The sequence below is a fragment of the Salvelinus sp. IW2-2015 genome, linkage group LG14 (genome assembly GCF_002910315.2).
Source record: "Salvelinus sp. IW2-2015 linkage group LG14, ASM291031v2, whole genome shotgun sequence".
Lineage (NCBI taxonomy): Eukaryota > Metazoa > Chordata > Actinopteri > Salmoniformes > Salmonidae > Salvelinus > Salvelinus sp. IW2-2015.
In genome coordinates, this window is record NC_036854.1 from 17,345,667 (window position 1) to 17,363,627 (window position 17,961).

Sequence of the window (17,961 nt, forward strand, 5' to 3'; positions counted from 1 at the left end):
TTTATCTAACCTGGGGCGCGTCCAGTAGGTCACAACATTTTGGAATGTTCAGATATCAATATGTTAAAGCAAACACGCCTCTCTGACATGTAGAACAAGGAATCACGGAGGCTCTATTTATGGCATTTCTATCTGCAACGTTCGAGCACGTTTGGAAACTGAACGTGGCCCTGTTTACGATCCCCTGTTCCTCACTAAAATAATCCTCCCATTCTATTGGCTGGCGGTGTTGTCAATCACTCCACTGGTCCCGTTAGTTTAATTGTGGCCCTGCAAAGACAACGCCATCACACTCATCAGCTACAGCGAGGGAGTGGGGCATCACGAAGATAGCGCTGGATTTCTGCAAGCTATTTGGCCATTATTTTCACAAAAACTATAAGCGTCTGTCTCATCTACAACTGCAATGGAATACATTCGTCCGGTTAATTAAACACCTTCGAATCGGTAAGGAACCATTTATCCTTTACTATCCTGTTTAGGTTGAATCGCTCCCTATAGCTAACAGTGCGAAATTAATTACTTTGATTGTATCAATTGGAATAGGATATGGGGTCAATTTAGTGTGTTCTTGTGGTTAACGCATTTTGTCTCTTGTCTGTATCCTGATTTTACAGATCAGATGTTTCCGAAATATATTTATAGGCTTTCGTTGCCATAATAACAACGTGCAAATTGTACTGGCCAATCGCAAGTATCCTGCCTTCGATCCTCGAACGCGTTATGTGTATTCATTAGAAATAAAAATCAATGTGCTGTGTCTGCTAAAACAGTCAACCTTCAGTGCCTTGTCGCATTGAGCCGCTTGGTGAATTTGTTTACCATACAGCACTAGTAGCCTAGTGATAACCATCTCTGTCAACATTCTACCCAATTCATTCATAAAAGATGGCATCACGATGAAGGATACGATGAAGCAAATGTTGATTTCTTGATTGGTTTCTATTGGTTGACTACTCTTTATATGGTGAAGTGCTATAGTCAACCAGTGAACAAGCTTGCCATTACTTGGTTGTGAAGACCGTCGTACTGTATGTTGCCAACTTGTATTCCTTCACATCCTTTACTATGTGTTCATCACAGCATTTAGTTGATTACCCACTTTTTCCATTAAAATAATGTCAAAATATTACAAGACTTGGATATGACTCATTCAGAATAACAATGCTATTTATGCATATTTAAAATAATCTTAATTGCATGAAGTGGGTTGGATAATAACCTCCTCATTGAATACTCCTGAGAATATGCGGTCTTTGAGAATAAACCAACCTGTTGTTGTGAAATTGGTTGCCACTTTCCTTTGTTAGTTGGGGTCAATTGTGCTGGTTGACCTCCACATTCTTCTATCAATACAATACAAGGCATCCTTCCTAAAATCAAGTCATGAATGCACTTACGCTATTTCCTCTGTGCAGTACAGGTCCCAGACATGGTAACTGGTTGTTTATTACATAGCTGTGGCCTAGTTTACATAGGCCGATACATTTTCCTTGTTTTGCATTATGCTTACTGTACTGTTGTATTGTTAGTTTCTTATTCTTTAACTACTTGTCAACAAAGGTCAGATGCCATACCAAGCTATATTTGGTCCATTTCCTTCATACCCTGTAGGAAGGTTTTGTCAAAGACAGGTTAGATACACTACATTACCAAAAATATGTGGACACTTTCTTGTTGAACATCTCATTCCAAAATCATGGGCATTAATATGGAGTTGCCAGCCGCTTTGCTGCTATAACAGCCTCCACTCATCTGGGAAGGCTTTCCACTAGATGTTGGAACATTGCTGCGGGGACTTGCTTCCATTCAGCCACATGCATTAGTGAGGTTCGGGCATTGATTTTGGGCGATTAAGCCTGGCTTGCAGTCGGCGTTCCAGTTCATCCCAAAGGTGTTCGATGTGGTTGAGGTCAGGGCTCTGTGCAGGCCAGTCAAATTCGTCCACACCGATGTCAACAAACCATTTCTGTATGGACCTCACTTTGTGCACGGGGGTATTGTAATACTGAAACAGGAAAGGGCCTTCTGCAAACTGTTGCCACAAAGTTGGTAGCACAGAATCGTCTAGAATGTCATTGTATGCTGTAGAGTTAAGATTTCCCTTCACTGGAACTAAGGGGCCTCGTCCCAACCATGAAAAACAGCCCTAGACCATTATTCCTCCTCCACCAAACCTTACAGTTGGTTTTCCGGTACGGTAGTTGATGTCGGGACTATTGTATCTTGTCTCTCCATCAACTAGAGACAAGTTGCTTAATTCTTCACTAACTCTTGGGCTACACATCACATATGCTGTTCTTCAGTATTGATGTGAATAACTCTCTCAAATGTTTTATTGTTTTCTTTTACTAAAGCTAAGAATGTTAAGACAACTTGCCTAGGCATGTACAATTCTCCCAACTTCCAGAGTTCCTGTATCTGTTGGTTTTTGACCAATGACTCGGGTTGGCACAGCAACTTGCTAACTAAACTTACTGCAAGTCTTTTACAGAAAAGTTGCTTGTATTACAATTGCAGAACATAGGCCTATATTGTCGGCTTGATTTCAGGTGTCAGGCATGGATGCATAGTATAATTGTTTGGTGTGAAAAGCTGTCTGCAAGGTGCTCCTGCGTTTTTTTTGCAGGATCCACAATGGTTACCTTGGAAACTACAGAAATCCCTGCTCATGTTGAAATATCATCTTACATAGAAGCCACACATACACCAACTCAACATGGTTGACAAGGTTACGTTCCATGGGCGGCGGCCCTCTTTTTCACATGTGGGTACGCAGACTCGGGAGCAACTGAGGCCCCTCGTGATGAGTTCAGATTATTTTGCAGCCCCCACCCCCATCAAATTTGCCCCTCCCCGATGTACATGAATGAGGTTTGTTTTGTCTAATTTCAACACAAGATAGAGCAAATATTCCCTCCTCTCTCTTCAATATTCCTTAATGTTTTGAAAAAAGGTTTGGACTTTTCCATAATGCATTTTAGCCACTGTTGTCCTTGTAGAAATTTCAGCTTGGAAAGGGCAAGTGTATGCTGCTCTTGTCATAATGAACTTCCCTACAGAGGAGAGCTCTTTTGGGTAATTTAACCTGATAGTAATGTGGTATGCATAGCCTTTTCCTCTGTGTAATTCACCACTTGGCACCTGGAGCCCAGTCCCAGTCAGTCTGCATACAGTGCAGTTTGTAAGTCAGAGATACAGAACTGTACACATTCTCCCATTCACTCCCGTTCTTCTGCTGGAGAGAGAGAGCTGCCAAACCACCATGTTGCTGCTTACTGTTGATCCTGTGACAGCATGGCATGCTGCTACTCTCTGCTGTCGCACCACAGAGAGACAAAACTGCTCTGACCTGCTCATACAGTAAATTACGCTATACAGTCGCTTCTTTGGACTGGGTTTTTGTGCTTTTCAGGTGCTTTCATTTGAACTGGGATGCTTTGGTTCATATCTTGCCCAACATCACCACATTTGTAGGCTAAATCAATCCAGGTCTTTGTATTGTAATTTTGGCTGGATTTATGCTAGTTGGATGTGCATAACACAACCCAACCACTTTGTGCTCCATTTTGACAATCTGTTTGGGGCCACTGTAGTCACAGTCTTCAGTGTGACATTCCCTGTCCCCTCACCCTCTCCTCTATTAGCAGAGGCCATTTTGAAAGGGCCATGACCAGGGGCCTGTGTTGTGTTCAGTGCTGATGTAATCGCATAGCTGCTGTTCTGCTCTAAGCCCACGTTCGGTCCGATGTGGGGCTCACGCGTGGGTCGTCCCCCTAACCTCAGAGCTCAGTAGCCGCTCTGTGCTCAGCATCAGCCCAGTGCTCCGAAGGTCACACACAACAACAATGATGCCATTTGTGTGACAAATCTAGTGTGGGGAGATGAAATCTGTCTCTTGTGTTTTACAGTGTTTTTGTTCAGATTGTGTGGTTTACACTGACGCACTGATGGGCTAAAATTAACGGATTTTTACAGATGAGTAAATGTTTAACCATGAATGAATGCAGAGTATGACAGCTTCACTAGGGGTGTATGTTGACATCACAGGCGGCTGGTGGCGCCTTAATTGGGGAGCACAGGCTCATAGTACTCACTGGAACGAATCAATGGAATGGTATCGAACACATCAAACATTAGGAATGTGACCAAAATAGGTTTTTACCACCTGAGGAACATTGCCAAGTCACAGCCGTTTCTCTCTCAGGCTGATACAGTGACTCATCCATGCTTTTATTACAAGCAGCCTTGACTACTGTAATGCTCTCCTGTCTGGTCTACCCAAGAAAGCCATTGGTCAACTGTAAAACATACAGAATGCTACAGCGTGGGTACTGACCAAGACCAGACGGAGAGCACACATTACAGTGGTTTTAAGGTCTCTGTACTGGCTGCCTGTGAGTTTTATAATTCATTTTAAGATTCTTCTATTGGTTTTTACAGTGGCAAGAAAAAGTATGTGAACCCTTTGGAATTACCTGGATTTCTGGTCATAAACTGGTCATAAACAGTAGACAAACACAGTCTGCTTAAACTAATAACACACAAACAATTATACGTTTTCATGTCTTCATTGAACACACCGGGTAAACATTCACAGTGTAGGTGGGAAAAGTATGTGAACCCTTGGATTTAATAACTGGTTGACCCTCCATTGGCAGCAATAAACTCAACCAAACGTTTTCTGTAGTTGCGGATCAGACCTGCACAGCGGTCAGGAGGAATTTTGGACTGTTCATCTTTACAAAATTGTTTCAGTTCAGCAATATTCTTAGGATGTCTGGTGTGAACCGCTCTCGAGGTCATGCCACATCATTTTAAATCAGGTTGAGGTCAGGACTCTGACTGGGCCACTCCAGAAGGCGTATTTTCTTCTGTTGAAGCCATTCTGTTGTTGATTTACTTCTGTGTTTTGGGTCGTTGTCCTGTTGCATCACCCAACTTCTGTTGAGCTTCAATTGGCAGACAGATAGCCTTACATTCTCCTGTAAAATGTCTTGATAAACTTGGGAATTTATTTTTCTGTCGATGATAGCAAGCTGTCCAAGCCCTGAGGCAGCAAAGCAGCCCCAAACCATGATGCTCCCTCCACCATACTTTATAGTTGGGATGAGGTTTTGATATTGGTGTGCTGGGCTTTTTTTTCTCCACACATAGTGTTGTGTGTTCCTTCCAAACAGCTCAACTTTAGTTTAATCTGTCCACAGAATATTTTGCCAGAAGCTCTGTGGAACATCCAGGTGCTCTTTTGCGAACTTCAGACAGCAGTGATTCTTCCATGGTGTTCTCCAATGAACACCATTCTTGTTTAGTGTTTTACATATCGTAAACTAGTCAACAGAGATGTTAGCATGTTCCAGAGATTTCTGTAAGTCTTTAGCTGACACTCTAGGATTCTTCTTCACCTCATTGAGCATTCTGCACTGTGCTCTTGCAGTCATCTTTGCATGACGGCCACTCCTTCAGAGAGTAGCAACAGTGCTGAACTTTCTCCATTTATAGACAATTTGTCTTACCGTGGACTGATGAACATCAAGGCTTTTAGAGATACTTTTGTAACCCCTTTCAGCCCCTTTTATTAGGTCTTCTGAGATCTCTTTTGTTCGAGGCATGATTCACATCAGGCAATGCCTCTTGTGAATAGCAAACTCAAATTTTGTGAGTGTTTTTTATAGGGCAGGGCAGCTATAACCAACATCTCCAATCTCGTCTCATATATTGGACTCCAGGTTAGCTGACTCCTGACTCCAATAAGCTTTTGGAAAAGTCATTAGCCTCGAGGTTAACATACTTAAGCACACTGTGTTTGTCTATTGTTGTGACTAAGATGAAGATCAGATCAAATTGTATGACTAATTTATGCAGAAATCCAGGTAATTTCAAAGGGTTCACATACTTTTTCTTGCAACTGTAAGTCAATCCACATTTGTGCACTCCAATACATGTCAGACATGTTTTTAAGTTATGTACCCAGTAGGTCCCTCAGGTCCTCTGGCACTGGCCTTTTAACTATCCCAAAGCCTAGGACCAAAAGGCATGGAGAGGCAGCCATTAGTTACTATGCCCCAAGCCTCTGGAATAGCCGTCCAGAAAACCCAAAACTGTGGACATATTTAAAAGAGATCTTAAAACACATCTTTTTAGCTTTGCTTTTCTTTAGTTTTTTATCTTTGTTATGTAGTAAATATTTCAGCTTTTATTTGAGTTTTTTATTTGTTTTTTCCTGTCAAGCACATTCCTTTGCATTCCACTTCTGAAATGTGCTGTATAAATAAAGCTTGATTTTATACCATTCCATTTACTCCATTCCAGACTTCATTATGAGCTGTCCTCCTCTCAGCAGCCTGCTGTGGTTGACATGTGAAGCTAGGACATCATATGATTTCCTCCACGTGAATCCCCAGAAGCATCTTTGTGTCGTTTCTGCTTTCGCATTTTTACTTTAGTGATATGAAAGGCCGGTGTGTTCACTTCTTCACAGCTCGTAGACTCCACCCCAAAATTAAACATGGTGGAAAGAATATGACTGAAACCCAAGCATGTGCCGCTGGGTCATTGTTGCACTAACATCATCGGATTAAATGATGTGTGCAACTGATATGCTTGCATGAAAGCCTGTCAAAACAGGGTTGGCTCAGGCCTCATGGAGATAGCCATCTTGGGAATATTCCTTCAAAGCGGAATTCAATTAGCTGGACTGTTTGTCTAACAAGTCCCCAGAGCCAGATCATATCACACACAGACTGTGTACCAGACCCCTTATCAACACCCACACCACCTCTACCTGAGTGGGGGGGTGGGGTAGGCCCATTATGAATTCGTGGCACCAGACATTTGACGGGCAGCATTTTAATTTACCAGACATTTTGAGAAATGTACCGGACCCATATGCATTGGGTACATAACCTGATTAGGGCGCCCTCCCACGGTGCTCAGAATGACTGAAATCACATTCAGATTATGGTAACTAGTCTTAACACAACATACAAGTCGAGGATGCAATGACGTGTGTCCTTACCGTGCACTTTGAAGATGTTATAATAACTATCCGCATTTACTTTTCTCCGCCAACAAGATGAGTAATGAACAGTAGCCTATGTATAGGCGGCACGTGAGTTTCAAGTTTGGGGAAGCAAAAAAATCAATAAAAAATGCACCTTTACAATAAAGCATTCCATGCATCATCGCATTTGCAGACGTATATGTAATGTGATGAGTAGATTGGATAGTCATAATTTAGGCTAATAATAACTCAATCACTGTTCGCAAAAAATACTGTTCAATCCATGGCTGAGTACACATAACGTAGAGGCCTGGGTTATAGGCAATATCAGATACTTTTATTCTTTCTTTGCATGGGGAAAAACACATTTCATGCAATTTTACTACATTTTATATGACTGGAGACGTTTAGCAGAATATTTTTTAATACTACAAATTACAGGGTAGTCTACTCTGCTGACACTGACAAACAAACAGATGAATAAAAACAACGTTGTCCATTTATAATGTTGGCAATTTAATTCAATTTACTTAGGGAATGCTTAGTTTTCCCTACCTAGCCTTATTGACGCGCCACCTATGAGAATCTACTATCCCCCATAAACCTTTATACTATCTATTCTATTGGTCAGCTTGTCGAGAAAGAAATAGCCCAAACAGACTCTGGGACAGTTGTGGGACAATAGAGCTCAAATTCATACAACCAGTAGGCCTAGGATACATTGAAAAAAAGTTTGAAGGCTTAAAATGTTGATCAACTATTATTTCTTCACATTATTAGCGCAGTAGTGTGCACAAGGCAGCAGGCTATGTATGAATTTGGATACCGGACAATGAAAGACAGTTAAACCAATAGAACATGGTTTCAATGGCATATGGACGTCTTTTATACAATAACGGCCTCCACGGATATGGTCGGATTTTGAATAAGCTACTATGAAGCAAGATAAAACATGCCTCATAATATGTAGTAAAACATTCAGGTTTCAAATAATTAAGTAGCTACACTGAACAAAAATATAAAACGCAACAAGTAATGTTCTGGTCCCATGTTTCATGAGCTGAAATAAAAGATCCCAGAAATGTTCCATATGCACAAAAATATTGTGCACAAATTTGTTTACATCCCTGTTAGTGAAGATTTTTCCTCTGCCAAGATAATCCATCCACCTGACAGGTGTGGCATATCAACAAGCTGATTAAACATGATCCTTACACAGATGCGCCTTGTGCTGGGGACAGAAAAGGCCACTGTAAAATGTGCAGTTTTGTCACATAACACAATGCCACAGATGTCTCAAGTTTTAAAGGAAGCGTGCAATTGGCACGCTGACTGCAGGAATGTCCACCAGAGCTCTTGCCAGAGAATGCAATGTTAATTTCTCTACCATAAGCCACCTCCAATGTCATTTTAGAGAATTTGACAGACCACGTATGGCGTCGTGTGAACAAAGTGCTCCATGGTGGCGGTGGGGTTATGGTAGGGGCAGGCATAAGCTATGGACAACTAACACAATTGCATTTTATAGATGGCAATTTGAATGCACAGAGATACCGTGGTGAGATCCTAAGGCCCATTGTCATGCCAAAAAATCTGCCACCATCCCCTCATGTTTCAGCATGATAATGCACAGCCCCATGTTGCAAGGATCTGTACACAATTCCTGGAAGTATCAGGACTCAGGATAAGACTCAGATGCAGACAGTTCGAATCACAGATGTTTATCAAACAGGGGGCAGGCAAATGACAGGTCAAGGGCAGGCAGAGGTCAGTAATCCAGGGCAATGTCAGTAAGGTACAGAACGGCAGGCAGGCTCAGGTCAGGCAGAGGTCAGTAATCCAGGGTAGTGTCAGAAGGGTACAGAACGGCAGGCAGGCTCAGGGCAGGCAGAATGGTCAAAACCGGGAAGACTAGAAAATAGCAACTCGAAAACGGGAAAACACGCTGGTAGGACTTGACGGGACAAGACGAACTGGCAACAGACAAACAGAGAACGCAGGTATAAATACACAGGAGATAATGAGGACAAATGGGAGACACCTGGTGGGGGTGGAGACGAGCACAAGACAGGTGAAACAGATCAGGGTGTCTCAGGAAGCTGAACATTTCCCAGTTCTTCCATGGCCTGCATACTCACCAGACATGTTATCCATTGAGCATGTTTGGGATGCTCTGGATCGACGTGTACGACAGCGTGTTCCAGTTCTCGACAATATCCAGCAGCTTCCCACAGCCATTGAAGAGGAGTGGGACAACATTCCACAGGCTGATCAACTCTTTGCGAAGGAGATGTGTCACGCTGCATGAGGCAAAATGCTGGTCACACGAGATACTGACTGGTTTTCTGATCCACGCCCCTACCTTTTTTGTTAAGGTATCTGTGACCAACAGATGCATATCTGTATTCCCAGTCATGTAAAATCCATAGATAAGGGCCTAATTTATTTATTTAAATTGACTGATTAACTTATATGAACTGTAACTCAGTAAAATCTTTTGAAATTGTTCCGTGTTGCGTTTACATTTTTGGTCATATGTTTTCAAAATGTATACTGCCTCCAGCTCATTGAGGAAGTCTGCCTTACGTTGCCTCTGCGAATACGTTGCCTCTGCGAATGGGAAACGCGCTTCAATTACCAGTTGAGAAATAAAAATAGTAGCTTAATTTAATCGTGGCCCAAAAACAATTAAACACATGATTGCATTTACAGTAGAATTGTTGTGTAATGATTGGGCTTCTAAAAACGCTGTTATCCTCTCAAAGGCTCTGTACTGTGCGCTTGTGATAAATAAGTTACATAACGAACATATATACCCGCCAATTTAATTCCACTAAATTATGCAACCCATAGACCGATAAGCATGACTGGTCAAATGTATTTCCATCAACTGGTATTTCCATTAAGGCTAAAAAGCATTATTTTGCAATCAGATTTTTTCTTCTCCTGGACAATTGCCCGGTGCCAATTTTATTAATCTGCTTTTCTTTATTTTTTTGTTGTTGCCAAAAGCTGATTATTACTGGCTAATGGAAACCCCTGTGTGTGGTGTGTGTGTGTGTGTGTGTGTGTGTGTGTGTGTGTGTGTGTGTGTGTGTGTGTGTGTGTGTGTGTGTGTGTGTGTGTGTGTGTGGTGTGTGTGTGTGTGTGTTGTGTGTGTGTGTGTGTGTGTGTGTGTGTGTGGTTCGTGGGGAAGGAAACTAGTGATTTCTTGGTACCGAAAGATGTTTACAGTGAAAGCAGAAATAGCCTATACACTGGTTTGGTGTCACTAAGTGGTAACTGACTATACAGATATCATTCAAGGAAATGTACTGTTTTTTTTCTATTTAAATTGGTTTGAGAGCATCAGCACAGCGCCAGGGCTTCCCCTAATAGTGTCCCGAACTGTTTCTATTTTAATCTCGCTCTCTCTCATATTTAATCTCTCAAACTCCAATGTACTGTACCTTTCATCTTCAATAAAGGTCTGTATTCAGGAGCTTTGCAGTCCTAATGGCACTCTTATGTGCAAACTGGCAAGACTATATTTAAGATTATATTGCTAAATAAGTACATGGATTCTACCAACCACCAACTTAAATGTTCTTACCACTGCACAAGTACTGAGGCAGCAATGATAGGTTCTCATAGCAGGTTTCCGCCATATGCTGCTGTCGGAACAACAAGCTAAATCTCCATCACATCCTCGTGGGGCTTTACACAAAGCTGGGAGAGCACACAAAATATTGAAAATGAAGAGAAAATGAAAACCGAGGGTTTCCCCTTTTATTACTTTATGAATCAATGTTAGACTTCATATTGCCTTGTGTTGGATTGTAAATAGGGAATGCTTCGTCCTTTGTTGAATGGCAGGACGATTTCTCTCTCCTAAAGATTTTGCATATGAAATTATATCAGTATAACATATTGTGGGTGGTAAGATTGTGTGCCTGTGTATGTTGTGATTATGTATGACTCGGACATGTAACTTCATGGATTAGGCTTTCAATTGGAAACGTTTGAGTCGTATGCTCTCGTAGTATGCTGCGACCTGTATGCTCTCGTTGGCTGGCCCTCGCTTCATATTCGTCGCCAAACCCACTGGCTCCAGGTCATCTATAAGTATTTGCTAGGTAAAGCCCCACCTTATCTCAGTTCATTGGTCACCATAGCAATAACCAACCGTAGCATGCGCTCCAGCAGGTATATTTCACTGGTCATCCCCAAAGTCAACTCCTCCTTTGGCTGCCTTTCCTTCCAGTTCTCTGCTGCCAATGACTGGAACGAATTACAAAAATCACTGAAGCTGGAGACTTATATCTCCCTCACTAACTTTAAGCATCAGCTGTCAAAGCAGCTTACCGATCACTGCACCTGTACACAGCCCATCTGTAAATAGCCCAACCAACTACCTCATCCCCATATTGTTATTTATTCTTGCTCTTTTGCACTCCAGCATCTCTACTTGCACATCATCATCTGCACATCTATCACTCCAGTGTTAATGCTAAATTGCAATTATTTCGCCACTATGGCCTATTTTTTGCCTTACCTCCCTAATCTTACTACATTTGCACATAGTATATGTAGATGTTTCTATTGTGTTATTGACTGTACGTTTGTTTATCCCATGTGTAACTCTGTGTTGTTTTTGTCGCACTGCTTTGCTTTATCTTGGCCAGGTCGCAGTTATAAATGAGAACTTGTTCTCAACTGGCCTACCTGGTGAAATAAAGGTGAAATAAAAAATACATAGTGTAATTTTCCCCCGTCATAATAAAGTATGAATCATGAGGGTGGTGCTCTCTCCATTGAACAAGAGAATGAAAAGAGAATACTGTACAGTATGTTTGGTAATTTATTAATAATGATATGCTGCCCTGATGTCTGCATTTTCAGGGGAAAACAAAAGTCTGCTGTGTGTCTGTGGCCCACAAAGTTTTTTTTAAATGAATATTTAATTAATCCTATGAATGTGCTAGCTGTGTTTAATGTCATACATATGGATCGTTCCATGTCGTTTCAGTAAGCCATGACACCGGCCACCTCGGATTGTTATGAAATCGTTTCTGTAGTTAGAAACCGATAAGATAAGCATTCCAGAAACATTATTTGTTGAAATATTTTTGCACCGAAATAGGCCATTTTAATTTATGACTTCATATAATATTCAATAATTATAGTACCTTACATCCTATTTGGACCAAACTTTGTTTCTAACAATGAAAACGACATGAGGAATCCAAGGAAGTGGCCTAAAGCCATCCACGGAACCTCCACACCCCATGCCAATCCCACCCCAATAACGGGTATAAAGTATCCGTTCTCTATGTTTGATGCGTAGTATGGAGCAGCAGCTAGGAGTATTGTTTCTTCATCCTATGTTATGTATTCTCAGTGAATTTTTGTTTTTGTCTGTTCAGAGAAATTAGTCATTGAAGTTACACAACGAATATATACACCCGGCAATTTAATTACACTAAATTATGCAACCCATAGACCAATAAGCATGACCGGTCAAATGTATTTACATCATCTGGTATTTCCATCAATGAATAGGCTATCCTTCATCTTGTTATTACCAGGCTCTGACCAATAGATGGTGCTGTTCCTGCTATTAGGTGATTATTTTATAAAGAACCCCCCCACCCCATTGTCAAAGGGATAGTTCACCCAAATTACAAAATTACATATTGGTTTTCTTAGTCTGTAACAAGCTACGACAGTAACCCAAGCTTTGGTTTTGTTTACCTGGCCACTGTTTCAAATGCTAACTTTTTAGCATTAGTGGCACAAATCCAATAAAAGATAAGCATTTTCACACTTCATATCCAAATCCTCTATAAGTAACATAATTGAGTTACACAATACATTTTTAGAAACTTTAGGATGATTTGGACATGAGGCGTGAAAATGCTAATATAGGTACCATTGACTTGCATTGGATTTGTGACACATTTGAAACAGTTAAACATTGTCTGAGTGGTGCCTGTCTGGCCTCCATACTCTACTGTACTACTGTATAGTGATATACACTTGTACAGTGGAACTGTACAACAGGTAGCAGTTAAACTGTCTCTGAGGATTGCCTGTCTGCCCTCCATGCTCCCCGCTCCTCTCTGTTGCCTCTCTGCAGTGTCATTTCTCTGCAATGCTGATGCAGCTGCTGCTGGCTGGGGGGGCTGACAAAGGAGACGATTGCTCATCCTGGCATCACCCCGGTCTCCTGGCTGGAGCACCAGGTCTAGGCCCTCAATATGCCCTATTTAAATTCCCCCTCATTGCCAGTGGATAAAGCAATATTGACAGAAGTATAGAGCTTTACCTTGAGGAAGCTCAGTAAACGTCAAAGGAGCCTTAAGCCATTGTTAATGTTAATTTCTTTCTCTTTAATTACTGTAGTGGGAGAGCAGCAACAGAGCTGGATGTAATATGGGTTTCTTTTCTTTTTTTAAACACTTCCTCTGCAAGGAATTTTGAAGGAATTTCATTATCTCATAATTGTGTTGCATATTGAGTGGTGACATTACAAACCTGGCCCTTTATTGCAAATTTCCCCAACACTAGGTTAATGTGAGGTCTCATTGGGGTATAGGCTACAGTGATTCGTCATCCAAAATGTAATTCAACTCTAACCTTTCATTCATTGTAATCCATTGTCTCCACTCTGTCTGTATAAACACTCTACATTCCAGGGTACTTCTTTATTTTTACTATTTTCTACATTGTAAAATAATAGTGAAGACATCAAAACTATGAAACAACACATATAGAATCATGTACAAACCAAAAAAGTGTTAAACAAATCAAAATATATTTTATATTTGAGGTTCTTTAAAGTAGCCACCCTTTGCCTTGATTACAGCTTTGCACACTCTTGGCATTCTCTCAACCAGCTTTATGAGGTAGTCACTTGGAATGCATTTCAATTAACAGGTGTGCCTTCTTAAAAGTTAATTTGTGGAATTTCTTTCCTTAATGGGTTTGAGGCAATCAGTTGTGTTGTGACCAGGTAGGAGTGGTATACAGAAGATAGTCTTATTTGGTAAAAGACCAAGTCCATGTTATGGCAAGAACAGCTCAAATAAGCAAAGAGAAACGACAGTCTATCATTACTTTAAGACATGAAGGTCAGTCAATCGGGAAAATTTCAAGAACTTTGAAGATTTCTTCATGTGCAGTCGCAAAAAACATTAAGCGCTATGATGAAACTGGCTCACATGAGGACCGCCACAGGAAAGGAAGACCTAGAGTTACCTCTGCTAAAGAAGTTCATTAGAGTTACCAGCCTCAGAAATCAGCAATTAACTGCATCTCAGATTGCGGCCCAAATAAATGCTTCACAGAATTCAAGTAACAGACACATCTCAACATCAACTGTTCATCAACTGCTACTACAGCATTCTGCAGCGATACGCCATCCCATCTGGTTTGGGCTTAGTGGGACTATCATTTGTTTTTCAACAGGACAATGACCCCAAACACACCTCCAGGCTGTGTAAGGGCTATTTGACCAAGGTTGAGAGTGATGGAGTGCTGCATCAGATGACCTGGCCTCCACAATCACACGACCTCAACTCAATTGAGATGGTTTGGGATGAGTTGGACCGCAGAGTGAAGGAAAAGCAGCCAACAAGTGCTCAGCATGTGGGAACTCCTTCAGGACTGTTGGAAAAGCATTCCAGGTGAAGCTGGTTGAGAGAATGCCAAGAGTGTGCCAAGCTGTCATCAGCTACTTTGAAGAATCTTAAACAAATCCAAAATATATTTCATATTTAACACTTTTTTGGGTTACTACATGATTCCATTTGTGTTATTTCATAGTTTTGATGTCTTCACTCTTATTCTACAATGTAGAAAATAATACAAATAAAGAAAAACCCTTGAATTAGTAGGTGTGTTCAAAATATTTGACTGGTACTGTATAGTGCACTACTTTTGACCAGGTGCCATAGGGCTCTGATCACAAGTAGTGCACTATATAAGGAATAGACGCAGCCAGAGAGCCTCCATGTGAAGGCTGTCTGCTCACATCCATTCCTGACCTGTCAATCAAAGTCCACATCTGTCAAAGGACATACTGTAGATACAGCTGCCATTGAAATGGAAAAGTGACTAGTCCCTTGCCTTTAGAGGTAAGCCATGGAATTAACTTGGTGTGCATTATACGAGAGTATAGATGTAGATTGGGACTGGGCTGTGGCTACTATCTCTCAGGCTGTATATGACGTGCCCCTGCTTAGTACCTACCCAGCAGGCTGTGAATGGAGAGCTCCTCCCCCTCTGCAGAGCCACTGTATCAGCCGTAGCTTTTGTCTGCTCTCCACTCAGTAAAGAGCGACAGTAAGAATGACTGAGCTCGTTGTGCCTGGCCAGTCATGTGATCTGTGTGTGGCTGAATGCTCTCCCCCGCAGGCCTCAGCCTCAGCCCCATTATGTTCGATAGAGAACGAGAGCACGCATGTGGACAAAAATCCCATTTCACTTCCACACATAGGGCACTGCCAGTGTATTTTTGGGACTCCCAATGTTTCATCCACATATACGCCCAAAATATGATAGCTCAGCAAACCCTCAATAATGGTGTCTGGCAGAATGCAGAATGTCTGGCAGAACAGAATGCTACTGAATGAGGGTACTTGTTTTTTTTTGTCCCTTTATCTCCATATTAGACTTTTAAATGTTTGCAGGGTTTTGACAAATTGATATCCTTTTACATTTGCATGCCATTTAATCCTTTATGTTGAATACCAGCCTTTGAATAGCTGAATACCAGCCTTTGAATCTACAGTATAATGGATTGACTCCAATATGTGACGTCATGACCATCCCAGAACAACAGTATGGGTCAATGGGTCAAGGAAAGTCTGAAGGAGTGAGAATATCAAACATGATTATTGCCTGTCTCTACTAGCCCGTTCTCTGTTCTCTGCCAGCAAGGTCTGTCTGTCTGGCCAGCCACCGTCAGACAGAGGTAATTAACTACTGAAGCTGACTCACACGACGGGGAACTCTCATATCTTCTGCCCACCAATTTCCTCTGGCCTCACTATCTAAATCAGTATCTATTCTGTTTAGCCTGATTTGTGAGTTTTTTTTAATTGAAAAATCCTGTTCCTAAACTGTTTGTATCACAGTATGGGGTGTACGATTGAAGTCCGTTTGTGCGTGCACATGTGTATGTGTGTGCACGGGCATGCCAGTTAATGACATGACACATGCTCCAATACAGCCAGAATATTTAGACCTCTATACAAACTGGGGAATTACACACAACCAAACATCAGAGACGAAATAATATTTCACGTTTATTCTCATACCCGTCACAACAAAGTCACAAAAACGTGAACAGATTCAGATAGAAACAGATGCATCATAACAATGCTCTGCTTAGAAGTCAAGTTTGTGTGTTTTTATGAGTTATCATGGCTGTTGTAGATGAAGTGTGTTTAGTCAATTTACCATGTAGCTAACGCCTGTCCCTGTGGGCATAATGACTCCACTGTTGAAACATTAGTGTTTCAAACTGCTGGCAGGGCGTGGTGCATTTGTTGCTCGCTGTTTCAAGTGGAGATTGATTTATGTGCAAGCACATTGGCTGTTCTCCTTTATGTGTGAATATATTTGGGGGTAGGTAGTAGATGCAAAACAAAGTTATGGTTCTTCAGATCTTGCCATCTCAGTTTTAATGAATTTATGTATGCTTTTTTGGTGCTTTGATCAGTTACTGCTGTGATTTCTACTGGAAGGCTGAAGTGGCCTCTGTCTGTTACGAAGCCAATATAAGGTTTCCTAGATACTCAAGTTGGCATAAGTTACTCAATAAAATGGGTTGTTAATTGCTTAAATCACGCCTTGCCTCACGCATATCATCTGTAGTAATTCCAAGTATCAAAGCTTGGTAACACCTGTATGAGGCTCTTGATTGAAGGATACTTGATGAAAACCACTCTCGTTCAGGCAATACTCTTTCAGCTCAGAACATTGAATGAATTGAGCCCCCCCAAAATCCACGTACCTGCTGCAGGAAATGCCAGAGAGAAAAGAGGCCATCATACAGACAGGGTTTTTTGATTAAGCTGCCTCCTAGAGTGTGTGTTCTGCACTTCAACCTGTTGTTTACCATTACATTTACATCATTTAAGTCATTTAGCAGACGCTCTTATTCAGAGCGACTTACAAATTGGTGCATTCACCTTATGACATCCAGTGGAACAGCCACTTTACAATAGTGCATCTAAATCTTTTAAGGGGTGGGGGGGGGGTGAGAACGATTACTTTATCCTATCCTAGGTATTCCTTAAAGAGGTGGGGTTTCAGGTGTCTCCGGAAGGTGGTGATTGACTCCGCTGTCCTGGCGTCGTGAGGGAGTTTGTTCCACCATTGGGGGGCCAGAGCAGCGAACAGTTTTGACTGGGCTGAGCGGGAACTGTACTTCCTCAGTGGTAGGGAGGCGAGCAGGCCAGAGGTGGATGAACGCAGTGCCCTTGTTTGGGTGTAGGGCCTGATCAGAGCCTGAAGGTACKGAGGTGCCGTTCCCCTCACAGCTCCGTAGGCAAGCACCATGGTCTTGTAGCGGATGCGAGCTTCAACTGGAAGCCAGTGGAGAGAGCGGAGGAGCGGGGTGACGTGACAATGGGCAGATCTTGAGGTCACTGTCCAACAGAGCGCAGCCTGTCACGACCATTAGCTCTGAGGGCCGGGGCCGGGGCAGAAATACCATTTCTGGAGTGAAGGATACAGTAAATGACATTGGCTGGCGCACACTGTTGATAGTCATGTTTCATTGAATGCGATAAATGAATAATTGAATGTATTTCTCTCCCCGCAGGGCCTGTTTTTTGTTGTTGTTGCGCTGCACAAAGCAATGTGGAGTAAATAAATATCCTGATACGCTGAAACCAGAGGTACGTACACGCACGCTGTCACAGCAATTACTGCTCTCAAACCAGCCAGGCTCACACGCACACACACCA

At 41.9% G+C, this 17,961-nt stretch overlaps 1 protein-coding gene across 2 annotated transcripts in view; it reads left to right on the forward strand.

Moving 5' to 3' along the window:
* Positions 1 to 286: 286 nt before the first annotated feature.
* The window catches only part of LOC111972516 (tyrosine-protein kinase Fyn), a 58,857-nt gene continuing 41,182 nt past the window's right edge, over positions 287 to 17,961 (forward strand). The window contains exons 1-2 of one of the 2 annotated variants that reach the window (XM_023999517.2): positions 287 to 447; positions 17,817 to 17,892. The gene's annotated coding sequence lies outside the window, so the exon portion shown is untranslated. The remainder of the gene's footprint in view (positions 448 to 17,816; positions 17,893 to 17,961) is intronic. The other variant, XM_023999518.2, reaches the window with a different exon arrangement.